The sequence below is a fragment of the Lampris incognitus genome, chromosome 1 (genome assembly GCF_029633865.1).
Source record: "Lampris incognitus isolate fLamInc1 chromosome 1, fLamInc1.hap2, whole genome shotgun sequence".
Lineage (NCBI taxonomy): Eukaryota > Metazoa > Chordata > Actinopteri > Lampriformes > Lampridae > Lampris > Lampris incognitus.
In genome coordinates, this window is record NC_079211.1 from 36,779,363 (window position 1) to 36,792,961 (window position 13,599).

Below are 13,599 nucleotides of genomic sequence, written 5' to 3' on the forward strand. Positions count from 1 at the left end.
GGGTAACAGCTTCAGTTGTTTGTAAGAGATGTAGTGATGACCAAGGCTACCCGGGTTGCTATAGTACTGTATGTGGGTTTTCCTGTTACTTCTGAGACATGTTTGAAAAGATTGTCCTCACCACAGCCCAGTGTAATCAGGAAGGCAGAAGAACGCACACCTTTATATGCTTACCACCAAGGTTTGAGTCACAGTTACCTACTTAAAAATGTGAACCCTAACCGAGGCCCAAGTGCCGTGCAGTTTCTTACGACGGCCGATTACAATTAATTGACTTCCCTAATCAATTCCTCCACCTCAAGGTGAAGTAATTCTGATTAGAAAAAAAAAAAACGCCCAAACAAACCCAAATAAAACTGCACACTCTGACCTCCAAAGTATGTGACCGGAAAACACTTGGAGTTTTATGGCCCATGCTAAGAGACGGTCGCAACAGTAAGAAAGTTTGCTGTTTCACACAAGCTGTGTTGGAGTTGCTACACCCAAATGAGCTTTGGTTTACAGTACGTTAACAATTTTGAAAGCGAGCGGTCCCCTGTATCTTCAGTCTCACCCTCCTCAGTGCTATAGTCATTTGTCACAATCTACGAGTTCCCTCTTGAAACTTCATTCCGTGATTTTTCTTGCTACTTTATCCATTTGAAACGTGATGAAGATGTGGCAGTTCTGCTGGACAAATAATATATATTACAGCTGAACCACGTTCCAATATAGTTTGATGGGTGGCCCAGTGGTTAGTGCTGTCGCCTCACAGCAAGAAGGTCCTGTGTTCTAACCACGGTGTTGTACAGGGGTGTCCCCAGGATTTTCAAACAAGATGGTGCTGAGTTGCAACTAGGGGGTGGTCTGGAGGGGGGCTGTGCCCCCTGTCCGGGAGGCAAAAAAATTTGTAATAAAGAAAGCCATTTGCTGTAATTTCCTGCAACTTAAAAACATAATTTCAATAAAATGGCAAACACAAGGGTAAGTTCCAAATAAAGTATTTATTTAAGTAGTGTTGAAATAGTTGTTAGAACACGAAAACACACACACACACACACGCACACACACACACACACACACACACACACACACACACACACACACACACACACACACACACACACACACACACACACACAGAGGACAGAACAATCACATATTAGACAATGATGCGTCTGTTTCTAAGCTGGCCCCAAGCTTTCACTGCTGTACTAAAGTTAAATTTATCTATGGGGAGGGGGGCCCTCGATGGTTATGGTCAGCAAAGCGTTAAGTGTGGCTATGGTCATGCTGCTGCGCAGCCTGGTTTTAACCCTCTTCAGTGCACTGAAAGCACTCTCACAGACAGCCATGCTAACTGGAATAGCCATGCTAACTGGAATGACACTCAGCCAGGTCTTCCTGGATCTTGGCCAGCCTGCTCCCAGGTGGCATGCCCTCTCTCATCGATTGAACCACTGCCATCTTGGCCTTCACACTTTTGTCGATCTGCTGGAGGTTGATCTTCTCCTGCTGAAAGCACCTGCTCAGCAAAGACAGTTGTGGCAGCAGATCACAGAGCAGGTAGAGAGTGGCCAGGGTGTTGTATTTGCACAGCCAGATGAGGAGACCGGTGGCAGTGGCACTGTTCTTGTTCTCATTGTCGAGAGTCATGAGCACTGCAGGGAGGTTCCTATAGAGTGACTTGCATGCCTCATCATGACGCAGCCACCGGGTATCTTTTGCTTCCTTTAGGGTATTCTGGGCCAAATCCACAAGTTCCTGAAAGAGAAAAACGTTCATTTTCTTGCAGTCCAATATCTAATCAGATTCAGAATCATGTTGGAATCTTGGACATGTAATATCATTTAACATAAAATATCAAAATATATGTTAATTGAAGGGGCAAGAGAACAGTATTTGTCATTTTTAATCACAATATTTGCTATTTTTAATTCAGTAAACTGCAGAAAATGTATCTCAGCAAATAAACAAAACAATGTGATGAGACAGCCACTGTATTTATCCCTATATAATGAATGATGCGTAAAAAAGAAAAAAACCTGTATTTGGTGGAGTCTGGCCATCCGGCAGGCCGAATAGGCAAATAACCTTAAGAGTTCACCCAGATTTGGCTTGTATGGAACCCTCTCCCCTGCCTGCCCCACAGCCAGCGCCAGTCGGTGGCATATGCAGTGGATCGCTGTCATGAGAAGGTTTTCCTTGTGCAGGAGCACTGCCACTCAATTCTTGCGCCCTAAGCAGTACAACAAAAATTAATGTTTTGTGGCGTTTTTTGTTTCAAAACAACCATGATTTTTTTTAAAAAAAATCCTGGTCAACATTATGAGTAAAACAATATTTTTTGTAATATATATATATTAATTTGAATTACGTTACCAGTCATCACTGCAGCTCCATTACTGCCTCAGTCCATCACCTTCTTGATGGAGATATTCTTCTCCTGGAGCCAGGTCTTCAGAGCTGCAGCAATTGTGTCCGCAGTGCCATCTTGCAGTGAGATTACCTTGGCAAAGGTGCTTTTGGCCTGGCTCCGTATCCGCAACTTTGATTCTGCCTAGTCAAAACTGAATTACAGATATCTGTAATTGTCATTTAGGATATGTGACGAGTCGAGCGTCATCAACAGTGACAACAATGCAGATATCTATAATTCAGCTTTTGACTAGATAAAATGACGTTGTTGATATCTGTAATGTTAATTCCGAATAGTCAAACATAGCTAATAAACGTTAAAGGGGCTTGCCATACTCTAATACTCCAACGCTGTTGACAAAAAAAAAAATAGAAAAGAAAAAAATCTTCATCCTCTCAGCTAAGCTACATCTCTGATGGTGGAAATGACGTCCCACAACCTTAGCGCAGATGATTTTATGTGCGATGATGTACAAACTGACATGCAGTGATGCATTCTGGTACACGTAGGCACTTTGGGAAAGACTGTAACTAGGAGAGCATTGATTCCTCCATCTTCCCCATCAATATACAGTGAGGACTTTACTGCTTCAGTCCACCTCATTACTGATCAGTATTGATTGAATGTTCACAAAACCATCTGTGAAATTTCCCTGTTATAATGTCCACAAGCAGATCATTACAAGCTGTAGTCTTTGTGACTGTGTTCTAGGCTATGTACGTCCCCTGCTGATAGGAGGATATGGTAACCAGCTAGGTAGTCAGGCGCTTATGTTCAGTCAGGAAGCCACCTGCCATGTGTAAATATGTCCTGAGACTTCACTAAAAGCATCGTTCACTCTAATCGTTGTCTGTCCATTTATTGATGTTATAAGAAGCACAAAACATCACACTGGCAACGAGGATCAAACCTGTGCGACGAAGGAAAATTCCGTCAAGAGAGAAAAAAATGGAGGAGGAAAACAGAGTGAGTTGCTGAGATAAACTAACGAGGACACAAGCTAACTCCCAAAAATAACATTACCATATCACTTGCAGGCAACATCGCTGTCCTCCCCTTTGATACTGAAAGCGATCCCAGTGCTACTGGACCACGATGGACAAAATGGGTACAAAGGTTTGAAAATTATACCATAGCTATGAACATTACGGGAGATGCTAAGCTAAAAGCATTGCTGTTGCACTTAGCAGGAGAACGAGTGCATGATATCTATGATACTATGGCAGTTGAGGCAGACAAGTATGCAGATATTAAACAGAAGCTTACAGGATATTTTTAACCCAAAAAGAATGTCCAGTATCAAGTCTACATAATCAGAAAAGCAGTGCAGCAACCAGGAGAAAAATTGGATAGCTACCACGCATGCTAGCAAAGAACTGACTATGAGTTTACAAACATAGATTCTGAAATTAAACCACAACTAATACAGAGCTGCACATCATCCAGGCTTTGCAGGCAGGCAGTGAGAGAGCCTGACATAACACTAAGTGGACTTCTGGACCACAGGAGAACTCTAGAACTGTCTGAAATGCAGGCTGCGGGCATAGAACAGGGTACAGCTGCTACAGCGAATGCGGTGCATCAGAAGGCTCAAAACAAGCCATCAGCTGGAAATGTACGCCCAATGAGAGGTAAACCAAACAATGAGTGTAGGAATTGTGAAGGCAAATACCCGCACGAAGAAGACTACCCAGCTAAAGGCAAGCTATGCAGAGCATGTGGTAAACAAAGCCACTTTGCACGACAGTGCCTCTTAAAACTCAGAGATAAGGACACAAAACAATATAAAGACAACAGTAAACAACAGAACGCACATCAGAGAGTACACCATGTGACCAGCACTACACCTAGTGAAAGTAACAAGCCAGGTTCATCCAGCAGTGATGATGAATATGTGTTTGTAGTAAACACAGAGACTGCAAAACCACCACAGACCAACATTAAGATAAACAATCTCAGTGTGCCAGTCTTGATAAGACTCGGGGGGGGGGGGGGGCACAGCGAACATCATCAGTGAAGCAACATTCAACAAACTAAAGCCACGCCCACAACTTAGGCCAACTGTGACGAAAATCTACCCCTATTGCTCCAAAATCCCTCTCCCTGTTGTTGATGCATTCAAAGGAAATGCAGAAAAAGGAAACAAACAGTCGCAAGGCATGTTCTGTATGATTGAAGGGGACAGTTTCTCCATACTAAGCTATGGCACATCTATGGAGCTAGGACTGATCAAGATAGTAACCTCCCTGTCACCCACACCAACCAGCAGGACAGTTGCAGATGAGCTTATCGACAGCTACCCAGAGTTGTTTGATGGAATTGGCAAGCTGAAAGACTTCCAGGTTAAGCTCCATATCAACCCCAATGTCCAACCCACATGCCAACCTCACAGGTGTGTGCCATTCCATATAAGGCAGAAAGTGGAAGATGAACTGCGAAAGCTGGAAACAGATGACATAATTGAGACAGTATTAGGGCCCACACCATGGGTCTCTCCCATTGTCACAGCCCTGAAATCAAAAGATGCAGACAAAGGGAGAATCTGCATGGACATGTGTCAAGCAAACACTGCCATGGAACGTGAATCTCAAATACACATGGATGATGTTATTCATTAACTGAATGGAGCCACTGTGTATTCTAAGCTGGATCTGACAGTAGGCTACCACCAGCTGGAGCTCCACCCTGACAGCAGGTATATAACCACGTTCACCACCCACCTTGGTTTGAGGTGATATAAACGCCTGTACTTCGGCATCTTATCAGCTGCAGAGGTGTTTCAGAACACAATCTGCCAGACTCTTCAAGGTCTTAAAGGAGTTAAAAATCTGGGTGATGACATCATCATTTATGGTACCTCGCAGTCTGAGCATGACAGCGACCTCAGAGCAGTGTTACAGAGGCTCAATGAGAGCGGCCTCACATTCAACCGAAAGAAATGTGAATTCAACAAGTCCAAAAGTAGTATAGTTTAGTGTATTAGAAATATAATCTATGTATACTAAAGTTAGTACAAGCATACTTTTACTTTTTGTGCTTAATTTAAAGTATTTTTAAAATGTACTTTTAAAAAAGTGTACTTCGTACTCTCACCATTCTCCTTTATCAAAAGGAGAAAGGTGAGAGATGTACCATAGCATATGCAAGCCGTGCTCTCAGCGATGTGGATAAGCGCTACTCACAGACAGAGCAAGAAGCACTGGCTGTCGTCTGGAGCTGCAAGCATTTCTTCTTATACATCTACAGATATCCATTCACACTAGTGACTGATTACAAGTCCCTTGAGATTATCTGGAATGATCCCAGATCAAAACCACCTGCCAGAATTGAGAGATGGGGACTGAGGCTTCAGCCATACAACTACAAAGTGGAGAATAGAAAAGGAGCTGACAACCCAGCCGACTACATGTCCCATCATCCCATACCAACACAGACGGTGACAGCACACTGGCAGCAAAAGTAGCAGAGGACTATGTCAACTTCATGACACATCACGCTACACCCAAAGCAATAACTCTCACAGAAATTAAAGAGGAGTCTCTGAAAGACCCGATCCTACAAAAGGTCAGTGCACATCAGAAACAATACGTGGTACAAGGTCACACATGACACACAACACGCTGCCATTCTCAAGCAGTTCAGACAAATTAGCAGTGAACTAACAGTTTCACCTACGGACGATATCATATTAAGAAACACGAGAATTGTCATCCCCACAGGCCTACAGAACAGTGCTACAGCTTGCCCATGAGAGACATCAGGACATTGTTAAGACTAAAAGATTCCTCAGGACAAAAGTTTGGTTTCCAAACATGGACCAGCAAGCAGAAGCTACAGTCAAAAATTGTATAGCTTGCCAGGCAAACACACCAGTCACACACTCAGAGCCACTGCAAATGTTTGAGTTACCAGAACCCCCTGGCATAGCACAAGTGCAGACTTTTATGGAACTCTCCCCACTGGAGAGTATCTACATGTCATTGTGGATGAATACACACAGTACCCAATAGTTGAGGCTGTTAAGTCAACTTCAGCCAACACAGTCATACCAGTTATAGACAAAGTATTCTCCATGTTTGGAATCCCCAGAGTGCTCAAAACAGACAATGGCTGTCCATTTAACGGTGACCAGTTTGCCCAGTTCGCAACCTCTCTTGGTTTCACCACTGCAAAATCACACTCCATTGGCCTCAGACTAATGCCACTGCAGAACATTTTATGCACACACTAAGACCATCCGTTTTGCAGGAACACAAGGCATACCATGGAAGCAGCATCTCAACATCTTCCTTCGAAAGTATCATCCCACACCACACAGCACCACAGATGCTTCACCAACAGAGCTTCTGTTCCAACGGAAGATCTACACAAAGATTCCTACAATCAACCATGCCACTTCCAACAGCTCAGATCATGGAATCCGAGCAAAATATCAAGAAGCGAAAGCTAAGATGTCAAGCTCCTGCTCCTAACCTTTAAGGCCCTTAATAATGTAGCTCTTTCGTATCTTTCCACATGCCCTCCCACACTCTCAGATCCTCTTCTGTTCTCCAACTCACTACACCATCGGCCCACTTGACTACCATGGGGACTAGAGCCTTCACTCATTCTGCCCCCCACCTATGGAACTCTCTCCCACAAGAAATTCGCAACATTGACTCTCTTTCAACCTTCAAATCCCATCTCAAAACGTACCTTTTCAAACTGGCATATTCAGTCTGATACACACTTCATTGAGTTTTGTGCAGATGATGATTTTATACTTATCTGTTGGATTAACTTTTTTTTTATTGTGTACCCTGCTTGTTTTCATTTTATGCTGTCTGATACAGTGCTGTTTTTTTTTACTGTGTTCTGTAAGTTGTGCTTGAGTGCTCTGAAAGGTGCCCACAAATAAAATGTATTATTATTATTATCGTTAATGCTTATGCCGACATGTCGTCACACAACACCAAGTACTCTCACCCCATGAGACTCTGTGCTCCACCGGCAGCCTAAGCACAACGCGCTCACCACACCCTACAACAGTGAACCACACACTGTGAAAGATCAAAGGCTCAATGGTCACAGCAACAATGGATGGACACTCCATCACGAGGAACTCATCCTTTTTCAAGAAAATCCCTACTGAGCTCCAGAGCATTCCGCCAGAGCCAGGTGACGATAGTGACGAGACTGTTGTTAACACACCACCTCCAAGATATCCTGTTCAGCGCAACAGGCTCCTTCCTCCCTATTTCCATGAGTATGAGTAGTCTCACGAACCAGTATGGACTGTTACGGGCTGAGAGATTATTCTATCTCATGGACAGACAATGTTGTTTATAAACAGAGTATTGTTCCATGGACTGTTCTATACAAGCAAGCTTAACGCACAAAGTAAAGGACTGTTTTGGATGCACCATAGAAATGGACCTTTCAGTTGTTTCAGGGGCAGCTACAGTAAATGCGTTTATTGCAAATAAGGAATAACAGTCAAAGTTAAGGCTGTTATGGGTTTTTATTTGAGAATGCTTACAAGGAAAGTACTTCAGTAGCACCTCGGAAATTAAAACTGAGTTATTGTTAAAAAAAAGAAAAGTGATGTAATAATAATAATAATAATAAAAAATTAAACTTATACAGCGCTTTTCTAACACTCAAAGTCGCTTTACAATAAACGGCGGTGAAACAAGACAACAGATAAACAGCACAAACATGCAGGGGTGGATGGGAAGGGGGGGCTACGAGAGGCAGAAGCGGCAGCCACACACGACGCCGGCAGTACTCTCAGATACAGAAGGACAAGGGGGGGGGGGGACAGCACTGTAGACGTTGATTTTCTGTAGGGGTTTACTCCCGTAGCCTATTTCTCTCCCGAAGTATCCATTATGTTCACAAGCAGATCATAGCAAGCCATAGTCTTTGTGACTGTGTTCTAGTCTACGACTAGAACGTACTACCCCTGCTGATAGCAGGATATGGTAGGCAGCTAGCTAGTCAGGCACTTACGTTCAGTCAGGAAGCCATCTGCATCGTGTAAATACACGTGTCCTGTGAGACGTCACTAAAATCATCGTTCACTCCAATCGTTGTCTGTCCATTTTATTGATGTTATGAGAAGCACAAACATCACATCTGTGAGGCAGAAAAGTTGAAGATTTCAGTTTTAATGGAAGTGGATAGGATTGAGGATGGATGTATGTCTAAAGAGCAGTAATATACAGTTACTAATTCAAAAAGGACCGACCTGGGGTAGGAGAAAAAAATACTTCACTGCAAAAAACAAAACAACAAACAACCCTCCCCTCAAAAAACAAAAACAAAAACAAATCAGTGTTACTCAAAAGGCAGGAGGAAATCACATAGATACACTAGCCTTTGCTCTGTTTTGGTGAAAATGTGCAGGAAGTATCATGCTTCTCTTGTTTCTGTGTCAAAAGGCAGATCACATGTGTGCTTTGAAGTGGTAAGTCCCCCAAACGGTCGCTCTTTGTCAAAGCCCATAATGGCTACCTGTTGCTCTTTTAGCTGTGGCCAACAAACGAGTGCCATTGGTCATGTTGTCTTTTTCTCTTACTTAATTGATGCCTCTCTATTTTTTTCTCAGTCAGTAGAGAATGTGTTGGACCTAGTCAAAAACTTAAGATTTACCAAATACATTAACAGTTCAGTGTGCTCTCATTGTTTTGTTTTTTTTTTTTTTTCACCCGTTCTTGAAGTTCATTCTAATTGGAGGTGATTGGTGTCCTGTAGGGAGAACTCTAGTTGAGCTGTGTTGTTGTTGCCACACGGACCTTTTTGGGTATCACACATGAGTTTTAATAAAACGTTCATTCATCGCACACTCTGCTCTCCGGCCAGCTCATCATTGTCAACGCTGGCACAACCTTGTTGTTAACGTAACATGGTGTCAGAAGAAAAAGAAAAACAACAGTAAAGACGAACTAAACCTGATAACGCGAAACGACATCAGAAAAAAAGGAAGATAAAATAAAGCAGCGGCGCCCCAATTAGTCCCGCCAGGCAAGTTCAACTTCACTAATGCCAATGAATGGCCGAAATGGATGAAGCGTTTTGAACACTACAGAACAGCGTCAGGATTGGACATTCAATCAGAGGAATTTCAGGTGAATGCTTGTATGTATGCGTCTGGCGATGACGCCGAACATATGTTAAACGTATTACCTGTAAGATTCGACTTAGAGACGAGAGAGACATTGGTTGTAACGAACTCTACTTAGAACTTAGCAAATTTAGGATACTCAGCCATCAGGCTACATCTGTGTTTCTTCCAGTTCGGCTCATACTTAACATTACTTCCTGGTCTCGTCTCGCGAGAGCCCCCCATCAAAGACTAACCAGAGAGCATGCGCATTAACATAAGTCCCAATACATTACACCCCTTTCCCCCAGTCAACAAAATCCGCCAAGTGGCGTGGAGGGTGCTGGTCTCCTGCCGGACGCTGTAGAGGGGTAGTGGGCACAGGAATGGACACAGGACCAGAGGGATCTTCAACAGACCCGCTGGTCTCTGGTTGTGGCGTTTCCAACGAGGTAGACTCGAGCGGCTCATCTTCAGGTGACTGCTCACCAGGAACAATGGATTCTCCAGCGACCACATCCGTGCGTGCAGTCGCTCTATCACGCAGCTGACCCACGTGGCGTCGATGCATTTGCCCATCAGGAGTCTGCACTCTATATGAAACTGGGCCAGCAGGATCGGCTATCACACCAGGAACCCATTTGGGTCCCCCAGTGTAGCTCCTCATGTACACAGTGTCCTGTGGCCTAAAACATCTGTTTGGGCCTTGCAGCTTTTCTGCACTCACATCCTGCTTGAGGTGCATCTCATTTTCATAGTCAGGATGAAGGCGATCAAAGGCCGTGGTAAGACGCCGGTTCATGAGAAGCTCGGCAGGGCTCTTTCCTGTTGCTGAATTGGGAGTCACATGCTGTGACAGCAGAAACCTAGCCAGGCGTGTCTGCCAGTCACCGATAGTGATCCTAGATAGGGCCTCCTTGGTTGTCTGGACCATACGTTCTGCTTGGCCATTTGAACGAGGATGGTAAGGGGCCGTAGTCACTGCCCCGATGCCATTCCATCTGGCAAACTCTTTGAATTCTTCCGATGTGAAGGCTGCACCGTTGTCAGAAACAATGACATCTGGTAACCCGTGAGTTGCAAAGAGGAGCCTCAGTGTGCTGATCGCTGCAGAGGAGGACATTGAACTCACCATGGCAACCTCTAACCACTTAGAGTGTGAGTCCACAATTATGAGAAATGTCTTCCCCTGGAATGGACCAGCAAAGTCAATGTGTAGCCAGGACCATTTCTCAGTTGTCCACTCCCAAGGGTGCAGCTGTGCTGTTGGTGGTGCATGACGAGTTCTGTGACAGGTTTCACAGGATTTTACTGTCTATTCTATTGCTAAATCCATACCTGGCCACCAGGCATAACTCCTCCCCAGGCCCTTCATATGCACAATGCCTGGGTGTGCATCATGCAGCATGGCTAGTACCTCCTCCCTTGCCAGGTTAGGAATAACTACACGACTTCCCCATAATAGGCAGTCCTTGTGTGCGGACAGTTCATGGCGCCGGGTGAAAAATGGCTTGAAACGGCTGTCGGGTGTATCCACTGGCCAGCCATGCAGGACCCAGTGCAGCACCCGAGACAGAACTGGATCCTTCCGAGTAAGGGCGGCAATGTGTTTTGCATTCAGTGGGGCTTCAGGCGCCATTTCCAGTAAGAGCACCTCCATGGGTGGAGGGGTCTCACGCATACCAGCGGGCAGTGGTAAGCGACTGAGGGCATCAGCATTTGCAAGCTGTTTGCCAGGGCGGTAGCACAATTCGTAATCATAGGCCCCAAGAAGAGCACTCCAGCGTAGCATGCGTGGGGACAGGACAGGTGGCATGGGCTTTGAGTGGTGTAGCAGGCCCAAAAGAGGTTTGTGGTCAGTAAAAACCACAAAGTGGCGACAAGCAAGGTACTGGTGAAATTTTTTGACTGCAAAAATGACCGCCAAGGCCTCCTTATCTATTTGAGCATAATTTCTTTCAGTGGAGGATAGTGTCCTCGAGGCAAAGACGATGGGAGCCTCCCGGCCATCAGACTCCATATGGAAGAGCAGCGCCCCCAAGCCAAAAGGCGAAGCGTCACAAACAACGGCTAATGGCTTTGTTTCGTCATAGTGCATGAGCACGCCATCAGCCTGAAGCAGTTGTTTTGCAGCAGTGTAAGCTTTTTTATGTGCGTCAGTCCACTGCCAGGGTGCAGACTGATCCAGGGGGCGGTGCAGCGGTTCTAAGATGGTAGCCTTGTTTGGCAAAAAACAGCTGTAAAAATTGAGTAGGCCTAGGAATGACTGAAGCTCCATTTTGTTCCGGGGTGAAGACGCCTTCTGAATAGCCTCAACCTGCTCCATAGTCGGCCGCACGCCATCCTTGTCCACACGAAAACCTAAAAATCCAACTTGGTCAGCAGCAAACACACTCTTCTCCTTCTGTAGCCGCAATCCTGCTTCTGCGAATCATTCCAGCACTGCACGAAGACGGTTATTGTGCTGGTCAACAGTCTTTCCCGCTATTAAGACATCGTCCAGGTACGGTTGCACGCCTGGTATATCAGCGAGGAGTGTATCCATGAAACGCTGAAATATGGACACAGCTGTCGATACTCCAAACTGCAGGCGGCGGGCCCGAAACAGCCCGCGATGGGTGTTTATAGTGAGAAGCTCTGCAGCCTCATTGTCCAGCACCAGCTGCTGGTAAGCTTGTTTGAGGTCCAATTTACTGAAAAGCACCCCCCCGCCAGTCTGGAAAAAAGTTCAGCCACCATAGGAATGGGGTATACATCAGGTTTCACACTGTATTCACAGTGCAGCGATAGTCACCGCAAATTCTTAAGCTGCCATCCTTTTTAACTACTGGTACGATGGGTGTGGCCCACCTTGAGTGTCTCACGGGTTCAAAAATACCCTGAGCTACTAGCTTGTCAAGCTCCTCGTCTAGCTTTGGTCGAAGGGCAAAGGGCACCGAACGTGCTTTAAAAAACTTGGGTGATGCTGTCGTATTAATATCAATAGCAGTTGGAGGGGTTCGTGAAGCCCCGAGGTCCTGGAAGACTTCTGCATATTCTATTAAGATGGACTCCACAGATTGTAAGCAAACTCGGCGCACCCCCATTACAGAAATGCCCAGTGCCTCAAACCAGTCCCTGCCCAATAGACTTGCCCCCTGACCTCGAACAATAATCAGTGGCAAGGTCTTGTGATTGCCTTGATACTGCACATCCACAAAAATCTTCCCATTAACTTGTAGTTCTGCTTGTGACCATTGTCTAAGCACACTACTGTCCTTGTGCAGTAAAGGCGGCTGGTCAGGCCACAAGGTGTTGTAACTGCCCTCACTGATCAAGGAGCATGCGGCTCCAGAGTCCACCTCCATTACATGTGTTTTGTTATTCAGGATCACAGTGGCTTGATATGGCTTTTTTACGTGAGCATACAGCTACCTGCCCATGGTGTAAATGTCACATTCCTCTTCTTGTTGCCTAACAGTGTGTGTGTGTTGTTCGGCTTGAGGAACTGTGTCGGAAGAATCCGCTGATGCGATATCCCTGCTCTTTTTAAAACAAACACGAGAAATGTGCCCCCTTTTTTTGCAATAGTAGCATACAGCAGAGGTAAATTTGCAATGTTGTTGGTTGTGTGTGCCTCCACAACGAAAACATGGCTTTGCACCACCTTCTGCTACTGTTTGTTTCACTTTCAAAACGGTTTGACTTTGTGCAGTTTGATGAACTTCTGCTGGCTGAGGTGGGCCCAGCTGGTTTGGTTGTAGTATTCGCGCATTTAACGTGGCTGTTTCCGCTGCAAGGGCTTTCTCCTCTGCTGCTTTGAATGTGAGTTCCTTTTCAGCCAGCAGGTGGCGCTGCAGCGCTTCATCTAGCACCCCACAGACAATTCTGTCACGCAGCATGGCTTCCAGTTGGTCACCAAAAGCGCAATGCACTGAGATTTTATGGAGTTCAGCAATGTAGCTGGAGATTCCTTGGCCTTGCTTTTGTTTGCAATTGTGAAACTGAAAACGCTGAACAATTTGTGATGGAGGAGGACTGTAGTGGTGCTTCAAGGCCGATACTAAGTTTTCATAGGTGACGGCCGGAGGAAGGACGGGAGCGACCACCGAACGTAGTGTAGAATACGTTGCAGCCC

General features: G+C 45.3%; 1 pseudogene; it reads right to left on the reverse strand.

The window, feature by feature from the left end:
- Positions 1–10,818: 10,818 nt before the first annotated feature.
- Positions 10,819–12,673, reverse strand: LOC130108249 (uncharacterized protein K02A2.6-like; annotated as a pseudogene).
- Positions 12,674–13,599: the final 926 nt, after the last annotated feature.